Source organism: Notamacropus eugenii, chromosome Y (genome assembly GCF_028372415.1).
Source record: "Notamacropus eugenii isolate mMacEug1 chromosome Y, mMacEug1.pri_v2, whole genome shotgun sequence".
Lineage (NCBI taxonomy): Eukaryota > Metazoa > Chordata > Mammalia > Diprotodontia > Macropodidae > Notamacropus > Notamacropus eugenii.
Genome location: NC_092880.1, coordinates 7,537,150 through 7,549,053, shown reverse-complemented (window position 1 = coordinate 7,549,053; position 11,904 = coordinate 7,537,150). Strand labels below are relative to the sequence as shown.

General features: G+C 36.6%; 1 pseudogene; it reads left to right on the top strand.

The window, feature by feature from the left end:
* The first annotated feature begins 2,441 nt into the window (after positions 1-2,441).
* On the top strand, positions 2,442-3,366 carry LOC140516763 (olfactory receptor 10AG1-like; annotated as a pseudogene).
* The last annotated feature ends 8,538 nt before the right edge of the window (positions 3,367-11,904 follow it).

The following is an 11,904-nucleotide window of genomic DNA, read 5'->3' as shown; positions in this document are numbered from 1 at the left end:
TACAAGAATTGTTATTTGACCTTTCAATTAGTACAGCCATTGTGGAAATCAAATTGGAAATATGCCTAAATAATCACTAAACTGCATACCCTTTCACTTAGTGATATTCACACAAAAATACATAGTTTTATATACATAACCCCTTCATTTGAATTTATCTATTCAGTTAATGTTTATCATAATTCACAGACATGGAAACTAAAACAAAAACCATTCCAAGGTTGTTCTTTGTTTTACAAAGTTAGTTCTGAACAGAGTTAGACCTAGAAATTAGAGTTATTGATATCCGAACTATAAGTCATTTTAGTAAAAATGATATATCACTTCAGAGATATGGGAGAAAGATTGAGATTTTGAAGAGAAAATTATAAAAGCAATAGAAGTTTATTTTGTAACCAACATAGGAAAAATTTATATCTGAAGAGAAACCATATTTGGGACAGGAAATTACATTTTGAATTAAATTGCAAAGTATTTAGGACGTTTAAGTCCATAGACTAAGTAGCTCACTACCAGTCTTTCTGTCTTGGGAAATTCTGAAGAGTTAGATAAATTTGCCTTACCTTAGAGGACAGAGAGAAACTCCCATTCTCTCCTTCCAATACACTCATACTAGAATATAGATACTTTATGTCTGATTTCATCAATGTCATGTACCTATATTGGCCCTGAATGAAAAGAAAGTAAAAAAATTCATTAAATTCAATTAAATCTACAATCGTGGATTTTTTGTCATGGCAGTTGAGGGGGAAAAATGAAGTAAAAAGACAGTATCATACCCATTGAAGATATACATACATACATGTAAGTGGTTGGCTGCATATACATATACACACATAAATGTATTTATATATAAAATATATTTATGCACATATACACACAGGAATTCACACACATACAAATTTAAGTGTATGTGTAGGTCTATCTAAGTACCTGGGAAGGTTTGTGAGTATGCACACATGAATTTATGTATCAGGGTGCATATAGGCACATGATACATATATAACATGCACATACTTGAATCATACATAAACATTTTACAAATTTGTACATTTTGCATGTACACATATATCCAAAACATGAACGCACAGTACATATATGTGTTTCCACTTACGTGTTTGATGGCATTACACCCAAAAAGCACATGTATGTATGTATGTATGTATGTATGTATGTATGTATGTATGTATATACATGCACACACATTTGTTTGCATACACAAACACAAACATTCCCAAGTACAAACAAACAGGAATACATTTTGTTTTTTCTATACCTGCAACAACTCTCCTATTCATTCCCCTATAAATCTCTTTACTCCCACGGGAGTAGAGGTATATATGGAAAATCATTTTGGATGTTTCGGGCAAATATTGGGGAAGGGGATATTTTAAGATGCACATGGAACATCACTCTGGCAATTGTTCAGAGAAAGTATTAACTTTTGAAGTTTTAAGATTTAATCAATGTGGACTCTTTAGGATGTTGTTGAAAGAGAATATGAGTGCAGAATTATTCTGTAATAGGGCATTGAGTGTGAAAGTAGGGAGATACATGAAAAGATGGGTAGGCCTGTTATTGTAAAGGCAAAAAAAAAAAAAAAAACCAAGTTGTGGCACCTGATTGATGATGTTAAAATGAGGAAAATATAGGAGTACGAGTTAATACAAAGGTTGTACATATGCATGACCAGAAGGATGTTGGTTCTCTTAAAAGAAATAGGGAAGTTTGGAAGAGGACTATGTTTTGGGGAAAAGTTACTGAGTTCTGTTTTGGATACATTGAGTTTCAGTAGATATGGGATGTACTATTTTGGAATGTTAAATAGTGTGTTGGAGGTGTACAAGTTAGAACTGAGAGAATAAGGATGAATATGCAAAGCTGGGAGACATTTGGATAGAAATAATTAAAACTGTTTTTTAGAGACAACACCAAATTAAAAAAAAAAGTGTGAAAAGAAAATAGAAAATAGCCCAAGAAAGGAAACATTGAAAATAGGCATGGTTTAGGAGTGTGATATAAATGATAAATAAGACAAGGAGAGATCCATTAAGTAGGAATGCCAAGAGATATCATAGCTACAGAAATAAACAGGAAACAGTACTAAGGATGAAAAGTACTAAGGATGAAGATTTTTTTGTAAATTTTAGTATATACGGCATAAAAGGTAAGATAGGGAATTGTTCCATATTAGACTATTAATATGCTTTATCAGTGTTCATTATCAATATTTTAATTGAATTTCAAATGAGAAACAAAATTTCTGGAATTGATCAATAAAAAAATTGTAGAATATAATAGCAATGATAGGTCTGGAAAGTTGTTGGTTTTAATCTAATCTGAACGTATCTTTTACAGATCAATATATGACAACCTAGAGAGGGATATGAACTAGCCACTCAGATTCATCTCTTCCTAAGATTATGAGACATAAAACAAGAATGACAGGAAAAAAATATCTCACATTCAGAATAGAATTAATTCTGCTAGGATTTTCTGACTTTCCCAATATTCAAAGTTTTCTCTTTGTGATTATCTTGGTTATCTACATGAGTATCCTGTTTGGAAATCGACTAATAATATAATAACCAATGCTGATCCAGTTCTCCAAGCACCCATGTACTATGTTCTTAAAAATCTTTCTTTCCTGAAAATCTGCTACACATCAATCATGGTTCCCAGAATGCTCAAAAATCTTTGGACCCAGAACAGTAATATTGCTTTTGTAGTCTGTGGTGTACAACTTTACTTCGTTCTTGTTTTTGGAGTCACTGAATGCCTCCTCCTAGCTGTCATGGCCTTTGATCATTACGTAACTATTTGTAAACCACTCTACTATCCTCTCATGATGAACGAAAAGAAGCAAATCCAACTGGTGCTTGGTTCTTGAATACGTGGGATTCCAGTTGAGATACAACTAACATACCAAATTTTCTCCCTGCCTTTCTGTGGTTCTGACAAACTCGATCACGTTTTTTTGTGATCTCAATTCACTAATGAAATGTTCTGTAGTGTTATCACTTTGAGTGAACTTTCTATTTTTGTTAATGCTACATTATTTGTAATAGCTCCTTTACTGCTAATACTTTTGTCGTATATCAAAATTATCACCATCATCCTGAAACTTCCATCAGCTGTTGGGAGACACAAAGTCTTCTCTACATACTCTTCTCATCTCATGGATGTTGGATTATTTTTTGGTTCTGGAATGATGACGTATTGGCTACCTAAGTCCAAAAAATAAAAAAAAAATAGACAAATTGTTTTCTCTTATCTACTGCATTGGGACACCAATGTTTAACCCTCTTGAGAAACAAGGACATCATTGTAGCCTTGAAAAAATTTCTACCCAAACGACTTGAGTAAAATATATGTGTGTATGTATATATGTATGTAGTAGGTATATACATGTATGTATAGAAAGATGTATTTTATATATTTGCAATCATCGAAGACTATTTTCTCCATTTGTTTTACTATTCATTTAAAACTTTACTATCAAATATTCTTTCCTTCTTGTCTGTGAAGTCCTTACCAATAAAGAAAGGCAGAAAACTGGGAGAAAGGATTTTTTTCAAACAAATTTCTTTGATAAAGGCCTCATTTTTCAAATGTATAGTGAACTTAGTCAAATTTATAAGAATAAGAATCATTTTCTTAACTGATAAATGGTCAAAGTATATGAACAGGCAATCTACAGGAGAAGAAATAAAAGCTATCTACAGTCACATGAAAAAATACTCTAAATCACTATTGATTAGAGAAATGCAAATTCAAAGAACTTCAAGATATCACTTCACACCCATCAGTTTGACTAATATGAGACCAAAAAAAATGACAAATGTTGGTGTTCTTGTGGCCCAGACTGGACTGGTCTCTAACCTGGGAATGACCAGAGACAAAACAGAGAAATTTAGAGTAAGATGTGCGATTAATGGAGTCTCTGATTAATGAATTTCAGTGTAAGGAAGGAAGACTGCAAACCCTGAAGTCCTACTAGGGATGATTGACTTGCTGGGGGAAAGGCAAACCTTAAATACATAAAAAAATCACAGATGGGCCAGACCATGATATAATCATTCTCAGGTTTTGAATAGCTGTTCTCATGACAGGCTAATATGTGGAAAATGCATGTGTTCCTCGGTCCTCTATGAAAAAGTTTCGAAGTTGATTGTCTCAAGTCTTTGTGGTCATGATTACTCAGTGGGGTATAGAACCAGAATCCTGTGATGGCAACGGGTTTTCTTGATCTCTGATTCAATTCACTTAACATTCCCAAGTGCAGGAATGCAGGAATACTCAAAAGTTGGTAGATCACTTTGAGCTACGGTCTGTCTCTTCTATCAAGCCAGAATCTCCTGGGAAAAAAGGGAGTTGCAAAATATTCTGATAGTATTATCATTACACTTATCACATCAATTAATATGAGAATCCTTAATTCCCTTACATGCCCTACTTTTCGTCAAAGTTAGGAGAGCCCTGAAGACTGAGGCTGAACATTCACCTGAAACATGATTTTGTTTTTATGTGAGACAGAAGTGAATAGGTAAGTTACAAAATGAATGCCAAGGTAGATGACGAGGCAAATAAGGAAGAGAAACATCAGCCCTGGGAAGGAAGAATGGAGAACGCTTCCAACGCTTCCAGCCAACCAGGAGAATAGGTTAAAGGAAGGTTAGAAGAAGACATGCTCCAGAATGTTTTGACCACATTTCAAGAATCTCCAACTTTCATGTGTAGGGCGTGAAAGTCTCCTCTATTTTCGAGGACTGACTGACATAGAAACAACATTGCTCCTCCAATGATGGCACAAGCCCCAATTACCTCAGCTGTTAGAGCATCTAGCACCCTGTGATTTCGTAACACCATGAGAGCAGGTGGATCAATCTGTGTTTGGAGAGTGACAACAAGCTTTCCAGTATGTTCCAGGTCCATGATTAACTGCCTAGAACTTGCCAGTAGATGGATACAGCATGCCAGAGGTGGCTGAGCTAGCAGTCAGGGATCTGATGGCTGCCAACAAGGCAGCAGGAAAGTGAGTCTCTACCATCAGTGGACTTAACTGGAGAGGAACTTCAGTGGAGTGGGTCCCTGGAAATAGGAATAATTTGAGTATGGAGTAGAAAAGAGTGTAGACGTCTTCCCAAGAGGGAGGGATGATTTGAAATACAGTAGAACCATGTAAGAATAGTCCAGTGGAGAGGGAGTTAAATGTCAGTAGTATGTATTGGAGAATGAAATCCCAGCAGAGTGACTTAAATTCACAGAGTAGAGTGCTTCCAGGCAAGGGTATATAGCTCTCGCATTATTGTGGAACAAGAAGCAATTATGTGATTCCCACTCTAACCTGGAGATAGAATAGATAGGTTTACAGCTGCTTTAATAAAGGAGAGAGGTCAGAAGTCTGATGCCCGATTTGTTAGGGGAGGGTCCTGCATTCTTCTTGCTACTGGGGGCCTTTCTACTGTTACAAGATGCCCTGGTTCTCTTCAGGATTGACTCATAATCCTATTCTTTTATCAAGTCTACATCCCTTCTTTTGGAGTTTTTCTTGCTCTGTAATGAGTATTCTTTTCTGGGCTATAGCTATCTTTTTTTTAGGCTAAGAGGGTTAAGCAGTCCCTCAGAGTGGGATGAATATGCTAATAAGACCATTCTTATGAGGCAGAGTGAAAGTTCCCAAAGCTTTTGCACCATGGGAGACTCCACTCTCTCAGGAATTAGGGGAGTTAAAGCTACAGTTTTAGCTACTTGGTAAGCTATGTCATTTCCACCTGAATGTATGCTGTTTCCTCAGCTTCTGCCCTGGAATTTTAATTAGTGCTACAGCCTGGGCAAGAAGCAAACAATGTAATAGATGGGAAACTTGTTTCTAATTCTTAAAGGAGTGAGAATGTGAGGAAACCTTTTTCATAGCATCCCAAAGCCGGTTACCACTCCAAATGTATACCAGCTCTCAGTATAAATATTACTCCTTTTCCCTTTTCTTATTTTAACAGCTCAGGCTAAACCTAGAGTTGAGTTTGTTGTGTCAAAGGGGCATCAGGTGGTGATGAAACTTCAACAACCTCTGTGGTTGTGGTGATACCATAACCAGCAGCCAAGTCTCCTTCCTCATTTCTGAAGCAGGATCTTTCAGTGTATCAGTCAAAGTCTGTTCCCTCTAGGGGGGTTTCCATCAGGTCCACCTGGGGAAGGGTGAGAAGCAGGACATCCAGATAAGTTACAGTTGTGTTCTAAAGTCTCATCCTCAGTTTCTACCTCAAGCATATTGATGGCAGAGTTGAGTGTGTTTACATGTTGGATGATCAGGTTAGGTTTGGATAGCAGTCATTTCAAGGTTGGCTAGCCTGCTAGAGGACAAATGTTGGGTATGGTATGAATTCAGGAGTAGTTCAACTGCATTGGGGATATGTACCATTAAGGGAGAGTCAAGACAAATGCCCTCAGTGATAGAAATAAGGAGAGCTGTGGCCACTACTGTACAAAGACAACCTGGGAGGTGCTGAGGGACACTGTCTAGAGTTTTATCTATCCCACAGGATGAATTTTTTCATCATTTTTTGTATTAGGACACCAACTGCATTCCCTCCTTTCTCAGAGACAAATAAATCAAATGGGAGAGAATAGTTGGGAAAATCTAAAGTTGGAGGGTATTAGAGGCCCAACTCCAGAAAATCAAAGGAGTTTTGAGCTTCAGGAAAGAGAGCCAAGGGCTTAGGTACAGAATCCCTTAAAAGGGGGCAGAGTCAAGATGGACGAGTAGAAAGAAACATCTACTCTAGCTCTTCCCCCACAGCCCATAAAATACTTGTGAAAAATGACTAAACAAATTCTAAAGCAATAGAAGCCACAAAGCGATTCAGTGAAGGATATTTCCACCCCAGGGCAGCCTGGAGGGCCTGCAGCAAAGGTGGATTTCACAGGGGGTGAAATGCAGCACAACCCATGGAGCCCAGTGTGGCCTTGGCAACACTATACCAGAGGGAACAGAACTGAAACAGGCCTCAGGGACCAAAACTCCAGTAGCATCTGTGGTTCCCAGATCCCTCAGCCCACAAATGTTTCAAAGGTCAGTGAGAAAGCTTTTTCACCTGGGTGAGAAAGGAGCAGGGCCCTCTCCTAGCCCTAGTCCCAGGCAGCAGTGGCAGCAGTCAAATCCATATTTGGAGTGTTTGGCCTAAAGACCCTGGGGAAATTGAGCTGCTGATTTGGGTGTCAGCCGTGAGTGGTGGACCTGTCGTGAGGAAGTGTTCTGGCGTGGTGGAGCTGGTGGAGTCTCTGGAAAGGGAATTCTACTTGCAAATCCTGGCCAGAAAAGCTTTGGTAGCTCCCGCACCAGAGTGCAGGCCAGGAGAGGAGGAAACACCTCCCCCTTGATTGTGCTACCTCTCAGGAACTGAGAACTTACAGGTCCCCAGAGTACACTCCCCCTTGACAAAGGACTCAAAAGTCAAGAAACTGGCTGGGAAAATGCAAAAAAGGGGGTAAAAGTAAGATTATAGAAGGTTGCTTTTCTAGTAAACAGTTATTTTCTTCCATCCTTTCAGATGAAGAAGAAAAATATGTATTGTCAGAGGAAGACATAAAAATCAAGTCCTGCATCCAAAACCACCAACAAAATATGCAATGGTCTCAGGAAATGGAAGAGCTCAAAAAGGATTTTGAAAATCAAGTAATAGAGGTGGAGGAAATATTGGGAAGAAAACTGAGAGAGATAGAAGAAAATCACGAAAAATGAGTCAACAGTTTGCTAAAAGAGACTCAAAAAATGCTGAGTAATATAACACCTTTTAAAATAGACAAACTCAAATGACAAAAGAAGCCCACAAAGCCAAGGACGAGAAGAATGCTTTAAAAAGCAGAAGTATTCAAATGGAAAAGGAGGTTGAATAGCTCACTGAAAAAAAATAATACTTTAAATATTAGAATGGAGGAGATGGAAGTTAATGACCCTATAAAAAACCAAGAAATTACAAAACAAAAAGAAAAGAATGAAAAAATGGAAGACAATGGGAAATATCTTATTGAAAAAAAACAACTGACCTGGAAAAAATATCCAGGAGAGACAATTTAAAAATTATGGGACTACCTGAAAGCCATGATGGAAAAGAGATTAGACATCATCTTTCATGAAATTATCAAGGAAAACAACCTTGATATTCTAGAGCTCAAGGGTAAAATTAATATTGAAAGAATCCACCTGTCACCTCCTGAAAGATATGTAAAAAGAAAATCTCCTAGCTATATTGTAGCCAAATTCCAGAGTTCCCAGGTCAAGGAGAAAATTTTGCAAGCAGTCAGAAAAAACAATTCCAGTGTTGTGGAAATGCAATCAGGATAACACAAGATCCAGCAGCTTCTACATTAAGGCATCAAAGGGCTTGGAATAAGATATTGCAGAAGTCAAAGGAAGTAGGATTAAAACCAAGAATCACCTACCCAACCAATCTGATTATAATACTTCAGGGGAAAAAATAGTCAGTTAATGAAATACAGGACTTTCAAACATTCTTGATGAAACAACCAGAGCTGAATAGAAAATCTGACTTTCAAACACAAGAATCAAGAGAAGCATGAAAAGGTAAACAGCAAAGAGAAATCACCAGGGGCTTACTAAAGTTGAACTGTTTACATTCCTACATGGAAAGATAATATTTGTAACTCTTGAAAGTTTTCTCGGTGTTTGGATAGTTGGAGGGATTACACTATATATATATATAATGTGTGTGTGTATGTATGTATGCATGTATTAAACATATATATTATATATTATGTGTATATATATGTATATATAGACAGAGGGCACAAGGTGAATTGAATAGGAAGGGATGACATCTAAAAAATAAAATTAAGATGTGATAGAGGAATATATTGGTAGGAGAAAAGGAGAAATATAACAGGGCAAATTATCTCATAAAAGAGGCAAGAAAAAGTTTTTTCAGTAGAGGGAAAGGGGGCAGGTGACAGGGAAAAAATGAAGCATACTCACATCAAATTTGGCTTAAGGAGGTAATAACATGCACACTCAATTTCGTATGAAAATCTATCTTACACCACAGGAAAGTAGGGGAGAAGGGGATCAGTGGGATGGGCAGATGATAGAACAGAGGGCAAACGGGAGGAGGGAGTGATAAGAAGTAATAACTTTAGGGGGGACAAGGTCTAACAAGAATATAGAATAAATAGCGGGCAGGATAGGATGGAGGGAAATATAATTAGTCTTTCGCAACCTGGCTATTATGGAAGTTTTTAGTAAAACTACACACATATATATAGCCTATGTTGAATTGCTTGACTTCTCAGTGGGGATGAGTGGAGAAGGAGAAAGGGAGAGAAGCTGGAACTCAAAGTTTAAGGAATGAATGTTGAGAATTGTTTTGCATGCAAGTGGGAAATAAGAAATACAGGTAATGGAGTATAGAAATCTATCTTGCCCTTCAAGAAAAGAGAGATGATGGGGATAAGGGAAGGGAGGGGTGTGATAGAAGGGAGAGTAGATTGTGGGAAAGGGTAATCACAGAGCAAGATCTTTCAGGGTGGGTGAGGGGAGATAAGGGGAGAAAATTTGGAACTAAAAATCTTGTGGAAATGAATGTTGAAAGCTAAAAATATTTAAATTAATTTTTAAAAAATTCCTTAAAGGGTCATAGAGGGAGTGGGAAAGGCGTGAAAAGATTCAGAGATGGCAATGACCTGTCAGACCAAGGAAGGTACAATAGTGAAGATTTGGTATGTGGTTCAGGGAACTGAGTGATATCTTTAAAGAAGGAGGAATGTAGGCAAAGACTGGAGAAAAAAAATTATGTCCTAGGAACTTTAGAGAGAAGAAAGCAAAGTGGAATTTTTCCAGAGATACCTTATGTCCCCTTGCTGCTAAAAGGTTAAGTAGATACATAGAGACCTGAACAGAAACATATTGGGAGGAGACATAAAGGAGACAGAACTGAATATCATTTTACACAGGTTATTTCTCTAATTAGAATGTGGCCCTCCTGAGGGCAGGGGCTCTTTTCGCAAATCTTTGAATTCTTTACGTTTAGCACAGTGCTTGGAACATAGGAGGTGCTTAATAAATGTTTGCTGCTTAGAGACCAGAGACCAGCAAGCATAGGTGTTTAAGGAAATCTAACTGGATATGTTAGACAATAGATACATGATGGATAACTTCCCAGAGCCATAGCTCATTTACAGTTAGCACTAATTCCTAAATCTTATCCTGAATTGATTAAAAAGCACACAGTCATATTATTAATATATTAATAAATTGTTTTAATTTTTATGTTTTCTATTCCATTTGATTATCATTACTATTCTGAGAGGTAGGTGATAATGTCTTCTGCAATTTACAGATGAAGTAACTGAGGCTTAGAGAAGAATGTGTAATTTACCCTGGATCACACAGCTAGTTATTGTTACCAGTATCTTAACTCCCCGTATAGAACTCCATTATGCCACACTACACTTCTCTTGTTTCCATAAGCTATTCCACGCATGTATCTGGTATTCTGCATTCAGTTTGACTGGGAGATTATGAGAGGTATTCAGGAATCTCAGGAAGTTATTAATGTCAAGGATAGTTTACTAAGCCATAATTATGCATATGTGTTTATGGAATTCACTTTCTAATGACAGACTGATGTCAAAATTTCGTCACTGAAGCAAGTATGCTGTTAAGTATTGTGAATGCAATCTAAGGTATTTTGAAGCACAAACACAATATGACTACTATGTTCTGTCAAATGTTTCATCTAGATTTAACTCTAATGTCTTTATTATATTTTAGAGACATCTAAGTTGTACAGTGCATTAAGTGTTGAGCCTAGATTCACCAAGCCTTCGTTTAAACCTGGCCTTAGATACTTTCTAGCTACATGAGGTAAGTCATTTAACCATTGCCCACCCCCGCTTCTTCAATTGTAAAATGAGGATAATAGCAGAAACTAACACAAAGGGTAGTCATGAAGATCAAATGAAATAATGTATGCAGTATTTAGCGCTATGCACAGCACATAGAAGGTGTTTAATAAATGCTTTCCCCCTCTATATTCTACTGAGATGAAAGAAATCTTGGAAAAATTTTGATATTCTATTTATACGTTTCAATTAAGAATCATTAGGAAGAAGATCAAGTGTTGAACTTGGTGCTCAACCCTGTTTTGTCTTCTTCCATCACCATTAATACTCGATTTTTCATAATGTAATTTTCCCAATTTCAAATATTCACTGTAAACTATTTACACTTTCCATTTGATCTCAGTGGCTGTAGTAACAGATATGCAATGCACACTTGTTATTTGAAAGAGGTACCCAAGAGGACTTAATAATAAGTATTCTGGCTTTGCTCATTAATTTAGGAACTTTGAATAGGGACATCTTTAGAGACTGCGGTTTAGGTAATCATTACACTGCAATGAAATATCAATAAATTTATTACCAAGAATGAACTGGACTTCTTTTCCATTTCTGTTTTGAGTAATGAATCCCAAAGAACATTCTCCAACTATTCTTCTCCCCTTAAAAATATGGAAACCTCTCTGGTACTCTCATATACAATTACAATATTTCCCACTGGTATCTGTGTAGAGAAAATAGTAAGTTATTATTATTGTCTTTTATAATGAGTCAAGTTTTTCAAATGTTTCACATGAAAGTAGAAGAACTCAAAGCATATATATGCATGTATCCCAGATGGCAGGAACAATTCTTAGAGTTCTCTATTCTATTTTTTCCAAGTATTTTTATCTATTAATTTCTAGTTATACTTGCTGAATACATTATAAAAATGATTGCATTTTAAAGGACAAATAAGCACAAAAGTTTTGTTCAGTGAAAATGAAATTTTCCATGAAATAAGAGCAGTTGAAAAACTGTGAACCATTATAATTTTAATGTATCTATAAA